We start from the raw sequence: 6,682 nt of genomic DNA on the forward strand, positions 1-6,682 counted from the left end.
ATTTAATTTATGTCTGATGAGAACCCTCTAAGATTTCCTCACAGAATTTTTTACGGAAATCCATCCTTGCCCTGTATCAGACTCAAACATTTTTTCTTTGCCCTTTAAAACTGATATTTCACCTTCCTCCCTCTTGAACGAATAAACCCGAGTCAATTCCTCCTGATGTAAACCTTGGTCCCCACCTTCAGTCAGTTTAAAACTACGCACTTGATCCACTTCCTCTTTAGATATAGGTTCATCATTTGAAATTCGAGGATCATCATCACACCCAACTTCTTCACACGCCCCTTCATTCCTCTCTGTTGAACCTTCATTCCCATTATTTTCTAATCCTCTCTGCAGTATATCAGAGTTTTGCCTTGCCTGATCCTCTTTTACTTGAACCACAAGAATTTCTGTTTTTTCAGGGCCCCTATCATTAATTTGCTTCGTCCCATGCATATTACTGGGTCTTACTTCTTGCACCACCTTCTTTACCCCTTTATTCCCGTTGGTATCAGTTTCTATTACATCGTCATTAGTCTTTAGTTAGTTATCATATTGGATGAATCAGTTGAAGAGTGAAATTGGGTTTAGTAGGTGGAGATTTGATTTTGTCAAGGGATATGCTCCGCAATACACCAAGTTGTATGTACAAAACACTAGCTGGAGTTTTGTCGTAAGGGAATTTCGGAGTCCTAATCGAAATGACATAAATGGATGGTTGAAAAACGTTGGAGGCGATGTTGTATCATAATTTGATTTTGCGACAAAAGGGATACCCCAAAATGTTGTTCAAGGAAACCTAGGACAATTGAAGGACTCAAAAGGGGAACCTTTGGGATTAATTGGCTTATCCCCAACAAATGTAGTCACTTTCATAGGCAATCACGATACAGGTTCCACACATAAAATGTGGTCATTTCCATCAAACAAAGTCATTACAAGGTTATGCCTATATACTCACCCACCTAGGAACCCTTGGTAAGTCAATTCTAATTTTATTTTCTATTTTGTAACTAGCTATTGTTATGTTGTTTAATTTGTTAGTTCTTTTAATAGCTCAATTAATTCTCATGTTCTCCTTTCTTGTTATGGATGTACGTAGTTCGATGACCACTTTGTCAATTGGGATTTAAAGGACGAAATTGCCGAAGTCATAATAGTTAGAATGAAGAATGGAATCAAACCTACTAATAGTGTGAAAATTCTTACTACAGGTTAGATATTTATGTAGCAAACATAGATGATAAAGTAATCACCAAGATTGACCCAAAAACTTATGTGGATAGTCTTGTTCCTTTAGCCTTCCAAATTGCTACTTTTGGAACAAGCTATATCGTGTGGGAGAAAATAGAATGATTGTGTGCTTCTTTAAAATAAAATGAGTAAGAATTAATTAAAAATTTGTTTTTGTTTGTGTTACGTTTTGAATCAAGCAATTCTTGAATCCAATGATCTAGCTAGATAGCTAAGAAAAGCTCAAACTTAAAATAATATAAATATATAAAGTAACGACCAGGTAGATTTCATATGCATATACAAAGGACAACGATGTTGAAGTGGGAGCATAAAAAATAATTATTTTTAGAAATATCGAATTTCTTAGCAAATGAAGATTATCAACCATGATTTAAAAATCTAAAACCATGTTTTGTGCATTTAAAATAACATTGTCACTTGTAGACACCCTATTTTTGCCCTAACCAAATAGAACAATGGGTTCCCTTTTATTATTTTATTATCAGTATTAGTATTTTTATTATCATTATTATTATTATTATTATTATTATTATTATTATTATTATTGGTATTTTTATTATCGTTATTTCATTATTACTTTCTTATAATTATTTTTATTATTTATTAGTATTATTATTATTATTATTATTACTATTAATTTACTATAATTATTCTGGATTATTATTACTATTATTTTTAGTTATTTCTATTACCTTATTATTATTATAATTATTATTATTATTATTATTAGCATTAGTATCTTATTTTGGGTATTATTATTTTTATTATCTGTATCTTTATTAGTAATGTTATCATTATTATTATTAATTTTTATTAGTATTATTATTATTATTATTTTACTGATAATATCTTTATTATTTTTATTTTTACTATAATTATTTATTATTCTTTACTATAAGTAGTAGTATTATTATTATTATTACCTTATTGATACTTATATAATTATGATAATTATTATTATTATTATTATTATTTCTATTTTTATTATTATCATAAGAATAAAAGCATAAAAAAAGAAAAATAAAAATAAAATCAAAAAGGAAGTTTTTTTAGGGTTTTTCCAAATTTTTTTTTATATAAGGGGGGCGCACGAGGCCAAGCGCACAGCACAGGGCAGAGGCCAAAAGAAAAAAAGGAAAAAAATTTCTCCTCCCTTCTCTTTCTTCTTCTTCTTCTGCTTCCCGAGGACTGCAGCTCCAGCCCACCTTCCCTTTCCTTGGTTCTCCCTTGTTGCAGATCACCCGCAGCCACCAACTTCCCAGCCTCCATCTTCTTCTTCAACCTCACTCTGCTCCACGCTCCTCCGGCCACCTTGCACGACGACAGCAGCAGCCAGCGATCATCACAGCAGCTTCCTCCGTTCAACCCCCCTGCACCATCCTCCACCACAGCCAACCGTGAGCAAACCAGGCAGCCGGCCATCGCAGCAGCTACCAGTTGCACCAGCCAGCAAACCACCAGCAACAGTCCCAGATGCCCCTCTGCAACAGGTCGCCGGCCACCATCGCCTTCTCCATCGCCCGTTCTCTGCTAGCCACCGACGCCGTCGCCGCCCATTAACTCCGGCGGTAACCCCCATGGTAAGTCCCCGGTGAGTCCCTCTGTAAACTCTCTGCCCACACACACATCACTCACACACCACTCACGCACAACACATACATGCACTGTACTTACAAACACAGTGCACACACACACACAATATATATATATATATATATATATATATATATTTTTTTTTTTAATTCTTAAAGTTCAAGTTTTTAGTTTTTTTTTTTTTTTCTTTTTCTTTTATTCGTATATGTGTGTATCCTAATATAATATTGTTGTTGTATTATGTATATATATGTATATTAATTTGTTGTAATATTTAGTTAATATTTATATCTAGGCTGTGTATATGTGTATGTTGATATATTATTTGTTGTAATATTTATGGTAAAATTTATATCTATGCTATGTATGTGTGTATATTAATACATTATTTGTTGTAGCATTTAATTAATATCTGTATATAGGCTATGTATACATGTATATTAATATATTATTTGTTGTAATATTTAAGTAATATTTATATCTATGCTATGTATGTGTGTATATTAGTACATTGTTTGTTGTAGCATTTAATTAATAATTGTATCTATGTTATTGTTGTATACTATCTTGTGGTATGTTATTTATTTTGGTATATATTTTGGATTTAGGGTTTAAATTATTACGTGTTGTATTTAGGGTTTTAATGGTATATTTAGGGTTTTGTTCATCATATGCTTTATTTAGGGTTCGATTGGTCTCTCATATTGTCATGATATATTAATGGTAAGGTTTTAAAATTATTTCCATAATTATTGTCGCGTGTTTTATTTGTTAACTCTAGGGTTTAAATTGCTTCCCATAATATTACTTATGTAATAGTTTCCATTATTATATATATTGCATGTGTATTATAGGGTTTAATTTGTTTCCACATTGTTATTGTACATTAATTGTAAGGCTCTAATTATTTCCAAGCTATTATTATTATTATACATATTGCCTATTATATTTAGGGTTTTGATTGGTTTCCATGTTATTAATATTTTTAGGGTTTAATTGCCAGTATATAGATTGTTTATTAATTTTAGGGTTATGAGTGTTTCCATATTGTTATCACATTTCAACTTTAGGGTTTTATATGTTCTAAATTATTAGTACATATTTTTTTAGATTTTTGATTTATTTCCATATTATTGCACGTTTGATTATTTTCATATTATTGTATATATTATTGCAAGTCTGATTGACATTGTATATTTATTTTAGGATTTGTCTAATTCCATAATTTCGTCTTATTTGTTTCCATATTTGTTTATATTACCTTTAACTTTTAGGGTTTGATTTATTGTCATGTTCTTAAATGCTTCCTTTATTGTTAACATTAGGGTCTTATTAGTGTTATGTTAAAGTTTTGATTATTTATAGTTAGGGTTTTTGCATATATTTGTTAAGATATATTATCATATTGTATAGTTATTAAAATTATGATATATATGTATTATTAGTCTAGTAGTATTATTATGGTATAATATTAATATTTACGTGTTATGATATATATATATATATATATATATATATTAAAGTAGTATTATAATATTGTATTGGTATTTATGTGTTATTAATATTATGAGATATATATGTGTTATTATTATAGTAGTATTATTATTACAGGTAATGTATTATCATTATAATATATTAGGGCTATTATTTTCACATATTTATGAAATTTTCAACTATATCCTATGTTTATATATTGTATTGAGATATCCATTATTTCTAATATTTTGGTATTATTTTAGTAAGTATATTTTTGTGGGTATATCCCTACGATTTTATTGCGGGGGTATGAGCCTTCGGGCATCACGTACCTTAAGCTTTGAGGGAATATATATATATATATGTATATATTACATTTATTTATTTATTTTTCATGTGTATTTAGAAATTCATAAAAGGAGTAATTTAAATTAACTTATGGATAATTCTAAATTAAATAGGTACCGTTTGTAAGAACGGGCACGTAGGGGGTGCTCGTACCTTCCCTTCGCGTAACCAAACTCCCGATCCCAGTTCTGGTAACGTAGACCCATTCTACCCTTAACGGGGTAGTAATAATGTGTTCTAACCACACTAAAGGTTAGTGGCGACTCCGACATTTCCTATTTTTCCTTGAAAATTAAAATTGATTTTTATTTCGCCACCCCGGGGCACACGCGCTTTGGGACGTCGTGACACCACTACCTCTACTTTGTACATTTTGTCCTTTCTATGACTTTTCTTTCTTTTTCAATAAATTCTAATATTACCTTTCAAAAAAAAACATGCATGATGGAGTTCAATTATCAATAAAACACTACTTAAAAATTAAAGCAACAAACTAAATGTTGCTAATTGAGAATTTAATCCTTCAGAGTGAAGGAAATCAAGACATACAAGCAGGGAGCAAGGTCGAGAGCTTCAGTTAAAGCTCTTTCTTTTATCTTGTTCTCTCTATTTCTCCCAATCATGCACTATTAACTCAACAAAAAGAAAATACTATTGGTTGCAAGTGATGTCTCAAAATTATCTCAATAAAATACAAGATGAGATATAAATTTCCCTTTCATCTTCATATTATGTAAGTTTGGGTATAGTCACATATGACATGGTTTTAATATTAGGGCACAGTATCCATAGGCATGTCGCTCTTTCTCCATTATCCACCAAAAGGACAGAGCACTCAATCAAACTATGAGCTAGATGTTGTAATACTAACACAATAAAAGCTCAAGTTTCATGTAATTCTTTAAATTTAAACTTATTTAGTTTCTTTAATAAAATGTAATAATATAGATGAAATAAATCAATTAAAACTATAAAATATTATAATTAAGTGAAAATTAATTTATTCATAAAGTTTACTATAAAAATATTCTCATAAGGTTTATTGAAAATCACGAGTTTCATTGAAGGTAAATTCCCTATTACATATTTGGGTGCGCCTTTGGTGTCTGGAAAATTATCTTCTAGGACATTGGAGCCTCTTGTGAAAAAGATTAGAAAGAAAATTGCAGGGTAAAAATCTAAGTTGCTCTCGCAAGGTGGAAGATTGATTTTATTAAGACATGTGTTGTCTAACATGCCTATTCATCTGATATCTGTTATTAAGGTTTCTCAGGTCACATATTCTCGCATTAACTCTCTTCTTTCTAATTTTTATGGGGAGAGGTGAAAGATAAAAGGAAGATTCATTGGCGCTATTGGGGGAAAATTTGTAAACCTAACTCGGAATGGGGTCTAGGCCTGAGAGATCTTAAGGAAGTTCAGAAATCTCTTCTTATGAAATTTGCCTTCAGATTGCTCACTTCTAACAATTTGTGGGCAGATTTTTTCAAAACTAAATATTGCAGAAATGATCATTTATTAATAAGGAAGGGAAGACCAAATGACTTTCGGTTTTGGAAATCAATTATGACCACCATTCTAGAAGTTATGGATAATGTTAAAATTTTGGTGAGAGGTGAGAACTCTTCTTTTTGGTTCGACAGGTAGTTGTCATTAGGCCCGTTATCTGTGAGCACTGAGGATATTTTGAATAAGAAACTGTGTACTAAGGACTGCTGGCTAAATAATAATTGGAACTCTGATTTAGTACAGGAATTGGTTGGTGCTAATAAAAAAAGGAAAATTTTGCATCAAGTGCCGGCGGGTAAAAGCGGGCAGGATATTTTTGTCTAGAAGCCTGTCCTGAACAATAATTTTTCTACAAAAACGGCTTGGGAGGTAGTTAGGAGCAGAAGTGATAATTTTTTGTGGAATGACTGGTTTTGGCATTCTTTATTGCCCAGAAGAATCTTAATGTGTTTATGGAGAGCCTGATTTAGATGCTTGGCTGTAGATGATAGAATTCAGACCAAAAGAATAT

General features: G+C 31.0%; 1 pseudogene; it reads left to right on the plus strand.

Moving 5' to 3' along the window:
* Positions 1-1,344, plus strand: part of LOC131158727 (alpha-amylase-like) — a 22,329-nt pseudogene extending 20,985 nt beyond the window's left edge.
* Positions 1,345-6,682: the final 5,338 nt, after the last annotated feature.

Source organism: Malania oleifera, chromosome 6 (assembly GCF_029873635.1).
Source record: "Malania oleifera isolate guangnan ecotype guangnan chromosome 6, ASM2987363v1, whole genome shotgun sequence".
NCBI classification, from domain to species: Eukaryota; Viridiplantae; Streptophyta; class Magnoliopsida; order Santalales; family Ximeniaceae; genus Malania; species Malania oleifera.